At 35.2% G+C, this 22,666-nt stretch overlaps 1 pseudogene; it reads right to left on the bottom strand.

The window, feature by feature from the left end:
* Positions 1 to 1,444: 1,444 nt before the first annotated feature.
* Positions 1,445 to 4,787, bottom strand: LOC120210926 (annotated as a pseudogene).
* Positions 4,788 to 22,666: the final 17,879 nt, after the last annotated feature.

The raw sequence follows: 22,666 nt of genomic DNA, 5'->3' as shown, positions 1-22,666 counted from the left end.
TTATCAATTTTTTTCCAAGTTAAATATAACTAGGAGGTTTTATAGAACACTTATCCATCAATTTTCATCATCTCCATCATCATCATCATCAAATCAGCATTCTCACCCATCATCACCAAAACCCTAATTTTGGCTAAGCTATTTATATCCTATTATATTCTTTATCTTTGTTTTTATTTATCTTTATTCTATCTTGTTTATCACCATATTATCTATCTTGTTCAAGTTTCTAGCAACCTAAACTCCACAAAGCCCTAGTTGTCGAACATCATTATCTTCTACCCTCGTCTCGTTCCTTGATCAGGTCTAGAGCTTTCTAGGCTTGATTCTTTGAAAAGAGCAATATTCATCATCTTCTATCATTTTTCTACCAAATGGTATCAGATTTGGGATAATTATTGGAGAGAATCAAGTGTTATTGATTGTTCTTTCAAGCATACACCACCAAGGTACCCAACGGAGCTAGTTTGCACAAGTTCGTCGTTTTTAGGTTATTTTTATTTTTTCAATTTAGTTTCAATTCTTTCTTTTTAGTTTGTTGTTTTTCATTGGAAAGAAAAGGAAAAAGAAAAGAGGAAAAAAAATAAAAAAAATAAAAAAGAAAAAGCCAAAAAAAATTAAAAACAATTGATAGAGGAGTGTCAAGGGATGATGAATATTGCTCTTGTCGAATAATTAAACCTAGAAAGCTCTAGACTCGATCAAGGAATGTGTAAAGAAAAGGAAAAAAAATCGTGTAAAGCAATGTGTATGCGTGCAAAAAAGCTTGTATTTCTCTTCACTATTCGTAAAAAAGAAAACCGTCCCCTTTACTGGGTTTACAAGCTTCTTATTTATAATACAAATAAACCCTATTTTTAGCCTTGTTTGAGTCCTAATCGAACTCTACTTGTGTTGGTTGTTGGTGACGAGCGTCGGACGCTTCGGAGCTGTTGGAGGCGAGAGACGTGCGCCGTGAAACTCGGAGATGAGGACCCGTGAGGCTTGATGATGCGGCGCTGGCTTGGATGAGATGGGATTAGGGTCTCTGGAAACCCTAATCTGATGTAGGTCGTGGGTTACTGGGCCTTATTTGGGCCACTGGTTCTTGTTGGCATTTGGACCTGTATAAGATTGAAATAATAAAATTAATAACACTATACATATAATCATATAATATAATTTGTAATATTATCTAATAATATTAATAGCATCAGACGAAATTGAGTGTCTTCACATTGAAGAACCTCTGCTATTTAATTTTTATTGGATAACTGACGACACTCATTTAATATTCAAAGCATGCTTCGCCATAGTGATTGCTTATTCCCTTTTAAGGTTGAAGCTAAGGTTCAAATCCTTTCGGCTCCTCTAGTCCTCATCAAATATAACCAGTAAACGATCCATATACTCATCAAGACAGCTTTCAAAATTACTGATATCATACTCGGTGAAAAGATTCAAAACTTGATTGGCCCAAGTGATTTTTATCCTTTTTTAGAAGGTTGAGGTTAAGGTTCAAATCCTTTCAGCCACATTAGTCTTTCTCAACTATATCACACGTATAACTAGAAAACTATATAAACCCATCAAGAGACAGCTTTCAAGATTGCTGATAAAATATTCAGTGAATTGCTATCACTTAAGTAAATATGATGAAAATTGAAGGTAAAGTTTGTCTTACTGTGTCTTTGCTTCAATATCTCTGCAGAAATCAATGTTGGGTTCACAGTCGAGAACCAAAGCAGGAACCTGTTCATAAACGAGCATAAGATGCAGTCAAGAAGAGGAAAGCAATCTAAATTCCACAATAAGGAAACCAGCATACCTTCTGAATGCTAGAATGCATTTGATTACCCTCTAAAAAGAACACTCGATCTCTGATATCCAGATGCAAAGAGCTATCCTCAGGTAACTTACTAACAGAAAGTATTCCATGATTTCCGCTTTCAAAAAGTAAAAGCCAACTCTCATGCTTTTCATGCAAGCCACGGAGATAATCTAGGCTCACTCCACCCTCTTTTGCTCTTTTACGAAGCATCATCCTCTTATGGGCATGTATCAGGACTTGCCCTTAGATAGATAAAAGCATTGATACAACTGGATCAAACCATGAATCATAAATGCTGATCTCCATCTCATTCATCCAATTTGCTTCATGAACAGCTCGTACGAACACCTGAATCAAGGAAAAATAGATAAAGTTGTCAGCCTTGGTAAAAATGAGATAAAGGTTATCGGCCTTGGAACTCTTAGGTCAGCTTTTTTCCTCTTCGTTGGGAAAAAAAAACAAAGGAGAAAAAAAATACCTGCAAGAATTCAGAAAAATCACAGGAACTTCTAAGATCCTTTGTTTTCAAACTGGGACAAACCTACTCTACAACCCTCAGGATAAAAACATAGATTAAAGTGAACTTGAAATGAAGAAGATGAAAAACATAGAGAACGATAACATGCAGGGGAAAAAAATACGATAAATAAGATACTATTAAATGATTACCTTCTATCACTGCAAATGCTCCTTTCCATTAACCTGAGTGGCTTAAGTCCCCCATATGACTCTCTCTCCTGCATAACCATTGTAACGAAGACATAATTTTGAAAGGTATAGGCATACCTTTGTGGTTCAGCATAAAATGAATCTAATATATTGAAGTGGTCAGGTCCAACATTCTGCCACTTGTCAATAGGTTCTGGAACAATCTCAACTAGATCACACAGCTCCAGTGTTTCATTAGCTATTCTTTGAAGGAACGTTGTCTTTCCAACACTGATATTCCCTTAGACACAGAATGTTAACCGTTTCTCTGCGGTTAGCTTTGTATCCGAGTCTGAATCCTTCAGATCTTCATCACTCTCTCCTTAATAAATGTTGTTATACTCTCAGCATGATTTCTGTGGATAATCCCAACAGAACTTTGTAAATACTCAACCATCTTCTGACTAGCCTTTCCATAAAACTGCAAAAAGAAAGCGTAAAGCTTAACTCGACAAACAATCAAACAAAAGTATAACATAAAAATGTCTTCTTGCATACCAATAAAAACACAAGTTTGCACAAGTTCGCACAAGTTCTTACAATCAATTAAATAAAAATTTATGCTCATTTGGACTGTTTTAGATACAGATGAGGTTTCATTCATTTTTCCATCCATTACTTTCAGGTACACCCATAATCAACATTGGCATATGTAGAAACCAACCATTAAGTCTGTGAATTATGATTAAAAATGTTCGGAGAAGTAATGGAAAGGAGTTGAACACACTAAATATGATCATCTAATGTTAAGCACATTTTGGTCCCGATAAATGAGAATGCAAAAGTCATTTTTAGTGTGAAAGGAATACCTGGAAATTACTTCCATAGAACAACATAACCACTTTATGTTTGCTCTTAATACTGGAAACACATTTCAAAAAAGAAAACACATTACACCAGCAGCCACATATTTTAGGGTAAACTACACGTTTAGTACCCAACTATCACTTTTGTTCCGTTTTGGTCACCCCAACTATTTTATTTTTCAAAATCATCCCTACCATTTAGTTTTGGTTTCATTTTGGAGCTGAATACTTTTGTTGGTCCTGAATACACTTCCGCCACACATCACCCTTTCTTGCTTTAAGTCCTTTCCGCCACATATCACACTCTTTCTTGCTTTAAGTCGTTTCTTCCCATGTATATAGATATAGTATAAAATATGCCACTAAACTACATGTTTAGTACTCACTATCATTTTGTTCCGTTCTGGTCACCCAACTATTTTATTTTTCAAAAGCAAGAAAGAACGATGTGTAGCGAAAGCTATCCATCTTATAACATATAGCAAAAATATATATAAAAAACCAACAAAATTATTTAGCTCCAACAATCTCATGAACAACCGGGAAAGATCACATTTGAAAAACTAAGCACTTCAAGCAAATGAACTTTAATGAAACAAAAGCCATACTTTATCCCCAATTTCAGCATCATCAGCTTGAAATTCAAAACAAAAAATGCACATTAAAACAACAGTTGAATGCAAATAAACTTCCCGTATGGAATAACAAATTCCTGAGGAAAAACCGAAAGAGAACCTTGTTCTTGTACAAATGTTTGAGCTCTGCAACACCTTGAATTCCGCTCTCAACAAGCTTCCTCAAATTTTTATGTCCAACACATGGAATCGTCAACAAATCCGGACTCCCCATCAAAACCTCAGAATCCTTTTGCCTTCTATTTAACCTAATCGGCTTATCTTCCTCTTCTTTACCTTCATTTTCACTCAAACCCTTGGACCTTTCAATCGGACTCAACTGCTCCTCCATCCCACCCGAATGGCACCAGGCCGGTCGCACCCCTACTCTCCCGGGCCAAGCTCGTATAGTGGTTCTTGTATTCAAACGGGGAAGTGAAATGAAACTAGCATTGTTGTAGAGCCGTCTGGAAAGTGGAGGCTTTTTATCCGTAAGAGAGGCGGTGACTGCGAGGGCGGAGCCTCTGCCCGGCAGAGTGACAGTGGGCATGGTGAAAGAATTAGTCTTAGCAGTAGAAGCAGCAGGGGTAAAAGGAAGAGAAAGGGAAAGAAAAGGCAGAGAAGGTCTAAGGGAAGAAGTGCAAAGAAGGGGAGGGTCAGAAGGGCTTCTTCTTATCAGTTTCAGCATCCCTCAAAAGCATTTCACTATCTTTATGTTCCCTAATCAACTCAAAATGGTCAACTTGAAGAGATGAAACAAAAATGAAAGCTCAAAGCTGCGCTCAATAGAAGAGGCGGGAAGAAGAGGGGAAGAAAAATAAAGTGAAGGCATTTTGTTACATAGGGTTTTTGAGCGGATTATTACTAGTCGCGGGGAGAATAAAATTGTTCAGAATTCGGAACCCAGACTCGCAATCTGGGACCTATTGCAGTTTGAGGGGTTTCATGTTTGGGTAAACTACTTATTTGGTCACCTATCTATTGCTTAAAGTTTTTAGTCATCTAACTATTATTTTGTTTCAAAATCATACCAAATTTATATTTTGATTTTATTTTGATAACATGTTAAAAAATTAATGACAATGTTGATGTGGTATTATTATTATTATTATTATTCATTGCTTATGTGGCATTATATTATTATAACACATCAGTATCATCGCTAATTTATAAAAGGTGGGTGATCAAAAAAGAAATAAAATATAACATTAGATGTGATTTTAAAAATAATAATAAATGGATTATCAAAACAATAACTTTGTAATAAGTGGGTGACCAAGTAGGTAGTTTACCATTTCTTTTTTTACTATTCTATGCAACTAATTATTTAATATTATAAAAGTTAAAACTTAAGATAATGTTTGATTTTCTTTGGAATTGAAGTTAATATTAATAAATTTCCATTAAAAAAATATGATTTCTCCTATTAATTTATGTTTATATTATAATACCAAATTCTCGTTTGATCCACTATTTACAAACCCCAAATATTCCATCGAAGTCGATTTTGAAGCTTAATATGTTAGCAGATTTGTAATGAATTTTTAGATGGGATCTAAGCATTTCCAAAGCATATTTCTAGAAACATTATTAGCTTTCGGTTAGTTTTTCAATATATTTTGAAACGCTTAAATCGAACATTAGAAAATCAAGATCTACTTATTTTACCGAAAACAACACATGTAGAAAATTGAATAGAATACAATACGAGAATTTTAATTTAGTACATATTTTCAATTATTTTATTGATTATTTGCAATTAAATTCAATTTTAGACTTTGCATTATTTATTTATTTAGGGTAATTTAGGATATTTTTATTATTTTAATATACATTTTTTTTTGTTACGGATAAAATCCTGCAAAAGCAGTAAAGAAACTTTAGGCTTCACCTAGCCTGTAATGAAAGAGTATACTCCTAGCTTCATCCGGTGGATCCGTTAGGATCCGCATTTCTCATCTACGTTCTTGTTGAGGTGTGCCATTTCGTCGGCAAGGCCATTTGCTTCTCTACGAATAAACTTGAGTTGGGATATTCCACTGCTTACTCATTAGATTTCGGATTCTTCTTATTAAACAGATTTCATATGCGTGTGTATGGCCATTAAGGATCTCTACCACTTCTTTATTATCGAGTTTGGCTTGGTCCCACGCATACGATTGAGACCATCAAACAACGCCCGGAGCTTGGCTTGGAAGGCTGAACACCGTCCTATATTGCGATGAAATCTGACCATCCACAGACCCACGCTGTCTCGTAACAGTCCTCCTACCATATCATCACTGGTTCAAGGGTTAACAGCCCTATCGATATATAACTTAATCGTTCCTGCTCTTGGAGGTTTCCATCGTTGTCTCTTATTATGCGTGACTCCACTTTGTTGGTTTGCCATCTGATTGGAGTTGATGGCGTACGCCCGAGTCTGAGCCGATTGAATAATCTCTATGGAAGACCAAACTTGTCCCTAAAAAACAAAATTGTTACATTATTTCCATAAACGCCATAATATAATCCCAAACACGTGTCTCCAATGGCAATTTCCACGATCCAAACCTGCATTTATATAATTGTTAGATTGAATCCACTCAAAAGGAGGTAACGAGTAGAAGGCATTCCTCTGATTATTAGGAATAAGGTGATCCCAAACCAGTCTTAGGGTCATTTGCGAAGCCTCGCCTCTTTTTTTAGGCATTTGTCAATAACCGGTGCCGGAGAACGAGCCAAGTGAATTGTTTAAATCTCTGAGTGTTAAAGTATGCCCAAAGATTAATCATGAGATAATTGTAATTATATTTTTTCTTTACCGTTTTTATTAAATAAAGGCATTGTCACTATTATTTTTAGTTGTATTTCTGTGTCTAACATAAACTGAAAGATAATAAAGTCTATATAATAATATGATTATTATTAAAAATCTTTAGTCAAGTATTATTTTAGGTATGGACAATAATAATATGTTTAAGGCTAATATTGAGTTGATTGATGACAATAAATTGTCATTGGCATAGAGATGTCAAAGTCGATACATGAGTATGGTGTTAGAGAACAATATATTATATTGACCCGCTATGAGCATATTTCTTGGATTATTATGTGACGGTCAAATCATTACTCATGGTGATGATTATATGTATGATTCTCACAGTTGAGATAATTACTATCTCAACATATATTGTTGCATGTTTTGATACAGTTAAACATGCTCCGTAATTGGTTGCACTATAAAGACTGGTATTGAACATATCACGATATGTGTTGTGGGATGTGAATTATCAAGATAGGATTTGTCATTCCTATATAATAGGAAATATATCACAAGCCACTTGATTGAGTGAGACTAGAAATGCATGGTCATGCTCGAATAAGTTGATATGAGATATCACAAATTATTTGTTTATTATAGTTTACTTTAGATATCAAGAAATAATAGATGAGCTATACAAGTGTGACTATTCCAAGACTTGTATCAATTCTAGATGTAAAGGACAAAAGGATAGAATGAATAAAAGAGTTAGTCACGAAGATATTATGTCGAATCATGACTTTTTGTAACTTAAGTGACTAATATATTGTTAGATGTCACTCATTGTTTGTAATTTTAGAATGATTTTAATAATTACTACTAATGTTATATGAACCTACATAGTCTCACCCTAGGGTTGAAATGAGCAAATATTAAATAGATATTAATTGTACAATTAATTGTACATGATTGAAGAATATAATTAAAATTAATATATATATATATATATATATTAATTATCCCAAATATAATAAACGAGTACTAAAAGAATGTAAATATGATTAAAATTCTTTTAATGGTTATTTAATTCGAAATAATTAAATTCGGATTAATTAATCCAGAATTTAAAAACCCTAAAGGTTATAGTAATTCATATATAAAGATAAGAAAGGTCTGGCAGCTGCACTTAAACTTTTAGATGAAATTTCACAAAACAGTTTTTGAGAAGAAAAATATTTGCTTTCAATCGGGTGAACTGCGTAGAGGCCGAGACGATTTCGTGGAAGCTTAGGATTCGGATCGTTCATAATTACATTATCGAATTGTTGTTTTTCCAGGAATCCAAGATAAATCCTGCATCCCTTCCTCCTGATTCCGACTATCGTACTTGGATCACTGGTGAGACTGTCAGAATTTTTTTACGCTGCGTTGTGGGGTGTACTGACGGTCCCAACATGAAGTCCATCAAAAGTCCAAGCTAAGTTCCAGGTTTTATGTTGGGGATCCCACTCGATGCGGTGAAGGTTGTAAAACGCAGAGCTTACAGTGCAATAACCTTTATCACTTCCACGCCACACAAGTTGGCCGGCTTCCACATCATTACTTGGGGTAGGGATGGCCATTATGGATTTAATCATATCATTCTGCAAGTGATTATTGAGAAGCCTCATGTTCCACTCTCCATTATCCAGCACATAATCACGCACGCTTGCATCCGGATTGACAATGTGAGCCAAGGCAGTAACTTCAGCAAGCTTTCCGATGCCTGGCACCCAACTATCGTACCAGAATTTAATGTTTTTCCATCACCTACGGACCAGCGGATATTCACTAATAAAGTCACAGACCCGAGTAAGAGATTTCCAAATAAAGGAGTTGTTTCTTACTTCAATATGCGTCGGGATAAGATCCGTCATTTTGTATTTGGAGCAAAGCACTTTAACCCACAAAGTGTCCGAGCGCATTAAAAGATTGTAACCCAATTTAATCAAGAAAGCCTCGTTTTAGGGTTGGAAAGGTCTAATACCAAGCCCACCATGGGTAGTAGGTTGCCAACAAGTTTTCCAATTGACAAGAGCCACCTTAGGATTTTCCATCGTACCTCTCCAAATAAACCGGTGAGCAATCAATTTGATTTGGTCGCAAACACCTTTCGATATTGCCACCGTCTGCATAAAGTAATTTGGGATTGCCATGAGCGTTGTCTTTGCCAAAGTCACACGCGCAACCAAAGAAAGATTAGACGCCACCCAAGAAAGATTAGACGCCACCCAATTACTTAATTTGTTCCCAACTTTGTCGATGATGAATTGGAATGTGCTCTGTCACTCTACTATGAAACAATGACATACCCAAATAGTTTCCCAACTTCAAAGCATGTTGGCAGTTTAGGATAGAGCAAATCTTGTCTGCAATGACATCTTCAGTATTGGATGAGAAGAAAACTTTGGTTTTGTTTAAATTCACCTTATGGCTCGAGTATCTACTGAATTGATCAAGAATGGCGGCTCTTATGAGAGTGGCCTGGTTTACAGAAGATGATTAGATCATCGGCGAAGAACAAATGGGATAAAGGGGGCCACCACGAGAAAGAATCATTGGCTTCCAGAGGCCAACGTCCATTGCATAGTTAATACTGTGGCTCAGGCGTTACATGTACAAATTGCATAAATAAGGGGATAACGAACATTTCTGCCGAAAGCTTCTAGTCGATTTGAATTCCTCCGAAAAGGAATCATTCCAAATGATTTGGATGGAGGTCGAGGTTACCGCATCCATGATAATTTTATGAAGGTTATCCGTATAATCCATATCTCGAATACAATTGTAGACACCCGCTTTTGTCCGGGTCTAAAATATATATATATATTATTAGAATATACTATGATGATGATGATGATGATTATTATTATATTAATACAAATTTACATTTTTTGCAGGGCCAAATTGAAGCCCAAAATACAAAACCCGGATCCAGATCCGACCTGAGGATTCGATCCAGACCAGACCCGAACTGACCCAAAGTCAGTAGACCTAAACAAGGTTTAGGGTTTTTAACCCTAAGTGTCATCCAGCCACCGCCGTCGAAGTTAAACCGTCCATGGGCGGTGCGTGTACCGACGTTTCGTCTCCAGACCAGCAAGCGAGTCGCTGTCGATCACTCCCACGCTACCATCGTCACCGAAAGCTGCCAAACAACAACCTAATTATTATCAACAGTGCACCAACATCACCAAATCAGAGAAAACAATAGGCAAGTCAGAAACCCCATACCCTAAATCCCAAAATTTCACCTACTGAATCAGAAACCCATTCCCAAATCAGTAACCCACCATACCCCTACCACCAGACCTCGTCATTTTCTACCAAAAACATCACAAAATATAACATGCAATCGAAACAAACAAAAAAGAAGAAAATGGTGGCATTCGGTGAAAAAATAGGGAGAAGTTAGGGGATTCGAGGAATCTCGAAGAAAAAAAAACCGAGAAAACAATCTAAAAAAACAAAAAGAAAGAAAAGAAGGAAAATATTTACCCTTAACCGATCCAGCCACCGCTACTTCATCGGAGTGACGGGACTCTATCTTCGGAGGTAAGGTTCTTACCTTTGCGGCTTGGGGTTTCAAGTTTCGGTTGTAGGTGGGGAGCTTGTTTTTCTTAGGTTGGTTTTAGGGTGAGGCTGTTGTGGTGTGTGAAACCCCATGACCATCGATCTACGGTGGTCGACCTTGCGTGTTCTTATTCGGCAGTGAGAAAAAAATAGGAGAAGCGAAAGGGGAGAGGAAACGTGAAGAGAGGATGAGAAATTGGGGTTGTTGAAATGAGTTTAGGGTTTTCAAATAACCCTTAAGTGGGTTATATCTCATACGTCGAATGATTACGTTCTGAAGGGGATGAGACTACGTGTTTTGAGGATAAAGGGATATTAGTGCTTTAGGTCCTCCTTATTTGTAATGTTTACATTTCAGTAAGTTAATGAAATTCAATTCCTTTTATTTCGAGCCCCAGTTTATTCGTGCTTATATTTTTAATCCCCATTTGTAACTGTAGCATGTATAAGAATATTTGACTTTGGTCATAGTATTCATGCAAGTTCACATTTTAGCCCATGTTTGTTTGTATTTGTTATTTATGGTGTTTTCGATTTTTGTTACAATGTTTATATAACACTCATTTTGGTCCTTAAATAATTTTTAGAAGATAAAGACTTAAATCCTATAGGTTTAATTTTATTGTAATTCATCATTTGTTGATTCTGAAACATCTATATTCATGGGCTTATTGCATATTTAGACTTTTACTACTTTCTTTTTATGGTTTGGACCTATCCTTAGTTTTACTATAGTCTTTGTTATTATGTTTATTATAATTTGATTATCTCAAAATATGGTTTTTGTGTTCTCTTGTAGATTGCTTGCGTTTGTTTACATTTCTTGTTTATTATTTGTATCTATGACATTATATTTGCATACATCTATTTATTTTACAATTGTCGATCCTAATATATATTTATATCAATGTATAGGATGCAAATTTGGTTTGATCTCATTTATTTATGTCATAAAAGACATGTTAGTCAATGTTTTATCACTTACCTGATTATAATATTTTGCAGACATTTTATCCTTTATATATTTTTATTATGTGTATACATGCATCTTATAAATATTCCAATGTGTATTTTAATTATTTTATGTTCTTTTATTAATTTATGAATATTATGTTAACTTGTTGCTCGATTAGTTTCAAGAATGGTATTTGTAGAATGGGCGTGGAAAGTATCACTTGATCGAAGTGGTATAATCCGACACGACGTTTGAACAAAATGGGAACTTGAAATAAATCTTGCTTATTTTTTATCCTTTTGTATGATTCAATGCGTTTATGAATCAACTTATGTTATTTTATACAAATGCCAAATTTTAGTTTTTATATTCAATTCACGCTTTTTATTAAGTGAGGAGGGAATATTTTTACTGATAAGAAATAGACGAAATAGTTTTCCCGATGGAGGATTGCTAATTTCAATATTTCTTTTCGAGTTAAAGAATTTTCTGTAATTCCCCAAATATCGAATTATGGACTTTATTGAAATGATTTAAGAATATGAGGATTTATTCGATTAAATGATAGAAGATGAGAATGATTTGGATTAGTGATTTAGACTAAATTGTAACAATGGATTGTTTAGAGGGCATTTTGGTCCTTTAAAGGAAAATGAATTTAAAATTATTATTTAGTAAGGTATTAAAGCTAAGGAAAAAGGGAAAGTAAATACCAAAAAGCTATTCGTTTTTCTTCTTCTTTCACATGGATAAAGCCTCCTCCATAGTTCCCAAGGTAAGCTTCAATTAATTAGTTTTTCCTTTTGATTGTGGGTTGTTTTTACAACCTTAAGTGATATAGAAGCTTAAGGAAGGATTAAATGAGATTAAGACTATGAAATGGAGGAAATATTGGAGATTTTAGAAAATGAATTTTGAAATGATATGTTAGTACATTAGTGTTTATTGATGTTTATTGGTAGATTTGACTTGTCAAAGAGGTAAATGAGAGATTAGAAGCATTAGATAGGATTAAGAACATATTAGAAAAAATGGTGTGATACCGAAGGGAAGGTATCGATACCATTCACAATAGAATACAAAAAATGGTATCGAAACCATAACATAGTATCGATACCGTATTATGGTAGTATCGATACCATGGTATAGGTATTGATACTGAAGAGCCAGAAATTGTTAGATCGGTTGATAATGTTGTAGGAAAGTTAATAATAGGTTCTATCGAGTATTGTTTAAGTGTAATTCTTAGGAAATGTACTAACAATTGATATTGTACATGTATTCAATGGATGCTTGAGTATATCTAAATCAAACCCCCGAAATAAGCAAAACGAAAGGTAAATGCAAAGTACATGAGTAACTAGCTTTGCATTTGGATACAGTAGCAAAGATAGCCAGCTGAGTGCATATAATTGTGTAACTATACGTTGTACTAATCATATATGCATGATTATTTAATATGTATTTGGTAATTATCCAATAGGCACTAAGTGTGCATTTCACGGAATTCATCATATGTGGATGAATAACCATTTCGACACTAAGTGTGCATTTCACGAAATTCATCCTATGTGGATGAATAACCGTTTCGACACTAAGTGTGCATTTCACGGAATTCATCCTATTTGGATGAAAAACCGTTTCGACACTAAGTGTGCATTTCACAGAATTCATCCTATTTGGATGAATAACCATTTCGACACTAAGTGTGCATTTCACGGAATTCATCCTATGTGGATGAATATCCGTTTCGGCACTAAGTGTACATTTCAAGGAATTTATAATATGTTTATGAATAACCGTATGGGCACTACGAGTGTATTATAAAGAATGGAAAATAATGAAATCTTATTTTATAAATAAGAGATAATGATATAATGAGTTCTTTGTATGATCAGTTTTGCCTCATTAAGTAATACTTAACGTGTGTTTATTTTATGCATAGTTTGATTACAAGCTGAGTAAGGAGATCATCGTACATCAAGCCAGAGTCGCCTCATCAGTAACTGTATGACATACCTGTATACTTTTGATGTATTTTAGTTAGCATGTAATAGGTTTAGTAAAAAGTCTTTAAAAAGCTTTTGAATTAAACTACCGTAAAACGATGAAATGTTGAAAATCTCTTTTTATTTGTCTATTTAAGTTTAATGCATCTTTTATTATAAGTAAATCATAATAATTTATAAAAAGAAACAAAATTGTATGAGTTTTCAAATGAGGAATTGTTTTAAAAATTACTATCTTTATGAATGTTATGCTAGATGTCGGATTCTATGAATTCGAGAAGAGCGGCTGGTCGAGAGAGTAGAGATGGATCGGGTAGTGAAAGCTATGAGGAGAATAGCGAACATCTGATTCCATCAGAGAATGCTAGCGCACCAACACCTCAAAGTATACCTATTTCGGAGTTTGGAGCTTTTATACAAGCTATCGACGCTATTTTGACAAGGTTCCAACCTCCCCCGCCTCCGCCTCCCCCTGTTCCTCCAGCACCGAAAATACTAATTCCTTAGGAGTTAAGAAGTTTGGGAGCTCCTGAGTTCAGGGGAGAAGAAGGTGAAGGTCCGATGGACGCATATTTATGGTTAAACAATGTGATGATGATGTTGGAAAGTCTATAGTGCTCCGATCATGAAAAACTATGCGGAGCTGTATCGTTACTCCAAGGATCAGCTCAGCTGTGGTTGACAAACACGACAATATATGCGTCGCCCGAGAAAGTGAACTGACAGTTCTTCCAAGATGAGTTCAAGAACAAGTATATCGGGGAACAGTTCATGAGATCAATGTTGTTGAAGTTTCTTAGCTTGAAACAAGGTGATAGAATGGTGTATGAGTATGAGGTCGAATATAATAAGATCAACCGTTATGCTACAGAGATGGTTCCTAATGATAAAGCTCATCGATATTGGTTCATTCAAGGTCTGAGGCCTAATTTAAAAGAGATGATGTTGGCATAAAACTTGCCTAATATGCAAGAAGTGATAAATAGAGCGAATGCAATTGAAAGAGCTCAAGAGGAGGCTCTAGCAGCGGAGTAGAGTATGTAGATGGGAAAAAGGATTGGGTTGTCTTCATCTGCAACTCATGCTAAGAGAAGCAATGGCTCAGGTTCCCGATATACTGATTGAGCGGATGCTGCTGCTGCTGCAGCTGCACAGAAGTCTAAACAGTCACATTCTTTTACTGCGAGCTTGGGTAGAGCTTTTGGAGAAAAAGGTAACCCATGTCAGACATGTGGAAAATTTCACCAGGGAGTATTTAGAGTACTCTCTGGCGCTTGCTTTATTTGTGGAGGAATGGGTCATTATGCTAGGAGTTGTCCACAGAGTTCTGGGGATCGATCAATACAATCTGAGAGATCAGTAGCAACACCTAATAGAAGTAGAGGAAGATAAGGCGGTTAATCTGAGGCTAGCCAGAGATAAGAAACTCGGGGAATGGCCCGAGTAAATAATATAAAGACCAATGATGATCGGGATGATCCGGAGATCATAACAGGTACATTTCACCTTTTTGATGAGCCTGTTTTTGTGCTAGTTGACCCTGGTTCTACGCACTCATATATTAGTACAAAGTTGGTTAGAACTAGAGGAATTCCTTTAGAACCAATTTCTAGTGAAATGATAGCAGTGAACCCTATAGGTCATAGTGCAAGGGTAGCATGGGTGTGTAGAAAATGTCCAATTAAGATTCAAGGTGTTGTATTTTTGGAAAACTTAATGGAGTTTCCATTTGATGAGTTTGAAATCATTTTGGGCATGGATTGGTTGTCTCCACACCATGGATGGGTAGACTGTCATCGGAAATGATTATTCCTAAAGGATATGGAAGGCTCCGAAATTATGGTGATAAGTGAGAAGGTGAAATTCCTGATCAATGTGATATCGCCCATGACCGTAAAGAGAATGATATGAAAAAGATGCATAGCTTTTCTAGCTAATGTCATATACACTAGAGTGCTGGAAGTGAGATTACATGATATCCCCGCAGTTAGGGAGTTTCCAGAGGTTTTTCCTGAAGAGTTACCGGGTTTACATACAGAGCATGAAGTAGAGTTTAGAATTGAGGTTTATCCGAGTACCGAACCTATTTCTATGGCTCCGTATCGGATGGATTCAACGGAGTTAAGAGAATTAAAAGCATGGTTATAGGAGCTGCTTGATAAAGGATTCATCCGACCTAGTCTTTCTCCTTGGGGTGAACCTGTGATATTTGTGAAAAAGAAGGACGGGTCTATGTGGTTATGTATTGATTATCGTCAGTTAAATAAAGTAACAATAAAGAACAAATATCCTCTTTCGAGGGTTGATAACTTGTTTGAAAGGCGCAATAGTGTTCTCTAAGATAGATCTGAGGTCAGGGTACCATCAATTAAAGATAAAAAAAAGAAGATATTTACAAGATGACTTTTTGGACTCGGTACGGACACTATCAATTTGTGGTAATGCCGTTTGGATTAACAAATGCCCCTACATAATTTATGAACTTAATGAATAGAGTGTTCCAACCGTATTTGTATCAGTTTGTGGTAGTGTTTATAGATGATATCTTCGTATATTCCAAGTCAAGGGAGGAACATGATACTCATCTTCGAGTGGTTCTTCAGACACTGCGTGAAAAGAAGTTGCATGCAAAATTGTCTAAATGCGAATTTTGGTTGGCGGAGATTGCTTTCCTTGGTCATGTAGTCTCTGCAGAAGGTATAAAAGTGGATCCCAAAAATATTCAAGCCATAGTAGATTGGCAACCCCTGAAGAATGTTACAGAATTTTAGAGTTTCTTGGGGCTTGCTGGTAATTATGGACGTTTTGTGTAGAATTTTTCAATGATAGCTTTGCCGCTAACTAAGTTGTTGTGGAAGGATGTGCCTTTTGTTTGGGTAGAATGATGTCAGGAAAGTTTTGAAATGCTAAAGAGAATAGTAACAAAGGCTGTAACCCCCTAGACCCAGCCTATGCGTTTTGACTAAGTCTAACAGATTACATTTATGATTCTTAAAGACATTTTCTGAAAACATTATTCGATCAACGTAAAATCACATTATAAATGACATTTATAAAAGCAATAGTCATCACTGAAACAAATACTTTGAAATAAAGTCCCATGTTACCAAAATAAAGTCAACTTGAAAGATAAAAACATTACAATCAGATTTACTACAAGAGTTGTGTTGATCCTCCAAGTGCTTGATCTGGGGTGCCTAACCAAAAGTATTTGAAAGGGGGAAAACAATTTTGAAAAGTGAGCTAGTCTCAATGTGTCCCAACATTACGATAAAATCATGATAGGTACACTAAATAAGTAATAGTTCAATAAATCTCATAAATCATATTGTAGTGTAACTTTTTAAACTCGTAGTTTAAAACCATTGTATAAAGAGTTAACCTAAGAGAATATCTTAGGGTCTGAGAGCCTACCCAAGAAAGTTTCAAGGACATGGGGCCTACCTAAGAACACATCTTAGGGCCGCAGGGTCTACCCGAGAATGATCTCAGGGTCCTAGAGCCTACCTAAGAGTCATATTAGGTCCATAAAATTTCCTAGCTTGATCAGAGTTGTACTTTATAAATCAGTATCTCAAAAATAAAATTGCACCGTGACATAATTTCCATAAATCATTAATCATTGTAATCATATACCAGTGAAAACTAATAATCAGATAGAAGTCATAATCCATAAGCCATCACCATTAAGTCGATGCATCAATAAAACAGTAACAATAGATTTCAATGTACCACATGTTAAAACAATAAAACAATTAAGTAATATATAGGGAATACACCTCGATAATAGGGTCAAACTGTAGATCTATTGCATACTGGCCTTGCTATGCTCTGCTACAGTTTTCAAACCTAATTCATAACAACACTATATTACTAGTGGGTAACATAATTAATTTATGAAATCATAAGATTTACGGGTCATACGAGTGAATACTGGCACATGCGGTTTAATTGATTTAGAGGAGCTCGGTCAAGCTGTTGAGTGATCATGAAAGTCTCTTCTACCATCAAACAATAATAATTTATCAATCACAAGTCTTACTTTAATCATTCAAAGCTAAAACTCTTAAGTACATATGTATTTTTTGGGTTTGACTAACAATTTGGAGGCTTTCGACTTCGAATTTTGAAAAACGGATTGCGGAATCAGAATCAGGATGTCGAAAAACATAAAATATGTTTTTTTTTGAAATTTTTGACTTTTTGGTCAATGTCAACGGGTTTTACTGATGATTTCGAGGTTTTTGGGTTTGAATTTGGAAAATCAGACTTCGGAATCGGACTCAGGATGTCGAAAAACATAAAATATGATTTTTTTTTAAAAAAATTAACTTTTTGGTCAAAGTCAACGGTCAACGAGTCGGGTCAGATCAGGTCGGGTCGAACCGGATTAAACCGGGTCAGACCGATCAACTGCCCCAAACTATTTTCGAAGCTCCCCCATACGCAGGGGCGGCACGTGGGGCGCGTACGACGTCCTGGAGTGTCCAAATAATTACTGAAAAATTTTCTAAAATTATTTTAAGTGATTTTGAGACACTTACCAAACTCGGTTCAAAATTTTGAAAGGTGGAGAGATCGATTTCAACATGTCAAAAACTTTGGCTACTTCACATTCCTCACGTGCCGGCGACGACGAAGATGCGATGGACATCGGTGGACTCGGAACGGAACAAGGAACGCGATTGTGTGGGAGGTGTCGAAAACGGAGCAACGATCGAAGATGAATTTATGATTTTCATGGTGGTCTTGTTAAAAAAAATGTCAAAACTTTGAATCGAAATTCATGTCGTTTGACAGCGTGTCGCTACGATTGGTTTACGGGTTTTGTTCACCGGTCGACGATGAACACGATGGTGGTTTTGGATCGACGATCGGTGGCCGGACGACATTGGGATTGGGTTTGAAAGTAGGGTGTGGGAGGAGGAAAATTTTAGCAATTGGTTTCTGATTTTGAAATCAGAAACCAATTGATCATATATAACATAATAGTTGCCGACACTCCTTGGAGAAATTCAGGGCTTGGTCTTTGAATTTCCTTCAACTTCTAAAATAGTCTACAAGTTTTGAAAACTTTTAATTTAATCCTCAAATTTCACCCAATTACTTAAATATAAATATTTTTTCCCGGTTTGTTACAAAGGCTCCAGTACTTGTGCAACCCGAGTCAGGTAAGGATTATGTCGTTTTCAGTGATGATACCCATAACAGATTGGGATGTGTTCTGATGCAAGAGGGAAAAGTTGTGGCTTATACCTCAAGACAACTAAAGAGTCATAAGAGAAATTACCCAACACATGATTTGGAATTGGCAGTCATAATGTTTGCTCTAAAAATTTGCCGCCATTCACTGTATGGTGAGCATTGTCATGTGTACACGGATCACAAGAGTTTAAAATATTTGCTGACTTAGAAAGATTTGAATTTGAGATAGAGAAGATGGATTGAGCTATTAAAGGATTATGATTTGGTTATTAACTAACATCTTGGAAAAGCTAATGTAGTAGCGGATGCACTTAGTCGAAAGACTTTTGCGGCTTTAAGGGCTCTAGATGCACGTATGTCTTCAAAGAAAGATGGTTCTTTGATTACGGAATTAAAGTTCAAGTTGATATTTTTGGATCGGGTAAAAGAGCTGCAAGGTAGAGATGAGATTTGCGAAAGTCGAAAAAAAAGAGGCCTAAGATTTCGAAAAAAGGGATAATGTATGTTTATATTACAGAGGAAGACTTTGCATTCCCGATGATGATGAATTGAGGAAGGATATTCTTTGCAAGGAACATTATATCCCTTTGACGATGTACCCAGGCGAGAATAATATGTATCAGGATTTGAAAAGTCGTTACTGGTGGCCTGACATGAAAATAGTTGTCACAGAGTTTGTTGCCAAATGTTTGACATGTCAGCAGGTGAAAATTGAACATCAAGTGTCATCCAAGTTACTGCAGCTAATATTCATTCATGAGTGGAAGTGGGAGCGAGTCACAATGGATTTTATTTTGGGGTTATCGTTGTCACCGGGTACAAAGGACTCGATTTGGGTAATAGTAGACAGATTGACCAAGATGGCTCATTTTGTTCCAATTCAAGTATACTATTCAATGAATAAGTATACTAAGCTGTATATAAAAGAGATAGTTAGAGTGCACGAAGTACCAATATCCATAGTGTTCAATCGAGACCCAAGGTTTACTTCAAGATTTTGGAAGTCCTTGCATGAGGCCTTGGGTACTCGATTCAACTTTAGTACAACTTTTCATCAGTAGATAGATGGGCTGTCAGAGCGAGCTGTTCAGATACTGGAGGATATGCTTAGGGCATGTGTGATTGAATTTAAGGGATCCTGGGAAAAGTATTTTTCTTTAGCGGAATTTGCGTATAACAATAGTTATCAATCTAGTATTAAAATGGCCCTGTATGAAGGTTTATATGGGAGAAAATGTAAAACACCATTAAATTGGTTTGAACTGAAAGATCGAGACTTGGTTGGGCCATATTTGATGAAAGATATGGAAGAAAAAGTGGAAATTATCCAGAACAATTTAAAGATAGCCTCAGATCGACAAAAGTTGTATACTGATTTGAAAAGAAAAGAAATAAAATTTCAAGTGGGGAACAAAGTATTTCTGAAGGTATCGCATTGGAAGAAGGTATTGCGTTTTGGGTGAAAAGGAAAGTTGAGTCCGAGATTCATTGGACCATATGAGATTTTAAAAAGGGCCGGGCGTGTAGCTTATCAGTTAGCTTTGCCTCCGGATATGGACAAGATCCACAATGTTTTCCACGTATCAATGCTTAAACAGATTGGATCCATCCCATGTTATCACTCCTGAAGAAATAGAGATCTGACTAGATTTGACTTATGAGGAAGAACCAGTATGGATCTTGGCAAATGAAACAAAGGAATTGTGTAATAAAATGATTCCGTTGGTTAAAGTGCTTTGGCAGAATCATAAGGTAGAAGAGGCTAATAGGGAAAGAGAGGATGATATGAAAAAACAATTTCCACATCTCTTCGTTTCAGGTACTTCTTTAAATTTGATGACAAATTTCCTTAAGGTGGGAGAATTGTAATGCCCCAAATATTGAAATATGGACTTTATTGAAATGATTTAAGAATATGAGGATTTATTTGATTAAATGATAGAAGATGAGAATGATTTGGATTTGTGTTTTAGACTAAATTGTAACAATAGATGGTTTAGAGGGCATTTTGGTCCTTTAAAGGAAAATGAATTTAAAATTATTATTTAGTAAGGTATTAAAGCTAAGGAAAAAGGGAAAGTAAATACCAAAAAAACTATTCCTTTTCTTTTTCTTTCATATGGATAATGCCTCCTCCGTAGCTCCCAAGGTAAGCTTCAATTAATCAGTTTTGGCTTTTGATTATGGGTTGTTTTTACAACCTTAAGTGATATAAAAGCTTAAGAAAGGATTAAATGAGATCAATACTATGAAATAGAGGAAATGTTGGAGATTTTAGAAGATGGGTTTTAAAATGATATGTTAGTACATTAGTGTTTATTGATGTTTACTAGTAGATTTGACTTGTCAAAGAGGTAAATGAGAGATTAGAAGCATTACATAGGATTAAGAACATATTATAAAAAGTGATGTGATTCTTAAAATTGAATGTTCTTGAAAGATTTTAGATGTTTTAAGAGACTAAATGAAGGAATGTTAGTATGGATAGTTAAAGAAGAGTTTAATAGTATTGTATGGTGTAAATATAATGAAATTTGACCTCAATTGGGTGAATATCAGGTTGAAAACTGAAAATTTTGGCACGAGTATTGGTACTGCCAAGTAATATCGATACTGATTCAATCGGTATCGATACCGAATGGGGATATTGATACCGAAGGGGGGTATTGATATCGAAGGGAAGGTATCGATACCATTCAAAACATGTTGTAAAATTTGGATCACCATAAATCCAATATCAGTAACAAAGTTAAAAATTTAACGACATGTTTTAAATTAAATTTTTTTAACTATTTAGTTTTATATTAATGAGTTAGGTTTTATGACGACATGTTTTATATTGTACATGTAAAACATGTTGTAAAATTTGGATCACCATAAATCCAATATCAGTAACAAAAGCAATAGTCATCACTGAAACAAATAGTTAAAAATTTAACGACATGTTTTAAATTAAATTTTTTTAACTATTTAGTTTTATATTAATGAGTTAGGTTTTATGACGACATGTTTTATATTACCTGAGTAAGCAACTTTGCATTTGGATACAGTGCATCTAGTTGTGTAACTATATGTTGTAATAATCATATATGTATGATTATTTAATATGAATGTGGTGATTACCCAATAGGAACTAAATGTGCATTTCATGGAATTCATCCTATGTTGATGAATAACCGTTTCGACAATAAGTGTAGATTTCACGGAATCCATCCTATGTGGATGAATAACCGTTTTGGCACTAAGTGTACATTTCACGGAATTTATCCTATGTGGATGAATAACCATTTCGGTACTAAGTGTACATTTCACGGAATTTATAATATGTTTATGAATAAACATATGGGCACTACAGGTGCATTATAAAGAAATAATAAATACTGGAAAATAATGAAATCTTATTTTATAAATAAGAGATAATGATATAATGAGTTCTTTGTATGATCAGTTTTGCCTCATTAAGTAATACTTAATGTTTGTTTATTTTACGCGTAGGTTGATTACAAGTTGAGTAAGGAGATCATCGGACATCAAGCCAGAGTCGCCTCATTAATAATAGTATGACATACATGTCTACTTTTGATGTATTTTAGTTGGCATGTAATAGGTTTAGTAAAAACGCTTTGAAAAGCTTTTGAATTAAACTACTATTAAGCGGTGAAATGTTGAACATCTCTTTTTTACTTGTCTATTTAAGTTTAATGCAAGTTTTATTATAAATAAATTGTAATATTTTATAAAAAGAAACAAAATTGTACGGGTTTTCAAATGAGGAACTATTTTAAAAATGATGTGACATATGTAGCTCGTATATGTAAAGGTATACAGGAGATGAGTGTTACATTTTCCCAAACAATATAAATAATTTAAAGCAATTCAATAAATAGATTTTATTTTAACTTTATATTTGATTTGTAATTTCCACCATTACGACAGCGTGTAAGCGCCACAATACCAATTTTTGGCGCTGTGGGGGGGGGGTGATGGTCCTTTCCCACGCGTAATCGACTCTCGAATCCATTAAATCGAATCTCTAATGATGTAAACATATTTTTATCTAAAAACCATTTTTCTAAAAATTGTTTTAAAAGACGTTTTTAGGTATTCGACCTACCTAACCCAAAGGTCGATGACAACTCCCTTTTAATTTAATTCAAATCAATTCAAAACCGCCAATTTTCCAAAAATAAACTCATAATTATTT

This window comes from Hibiscus syriacus, unplaced genomic scaffold (genome assembly GCF_006381635.1).
Source record: "Hibiscus syriacus cultivar Baekdansim isolate YM2019G1 unplaced genomic scaffold, ASM638163v2 tig00109945_pilon, whole genome shotgun sequence".
Lineage (NCBI taxonomy): Eukaryota > Viridiplantae > Streptophyta > Magnoliopsida > Malvales > Malvaceae > Hibiscus > Hibiscus syriacus.
This window is presented reverse-complemented; position numbering and strand designations above follow the sequence as displayed.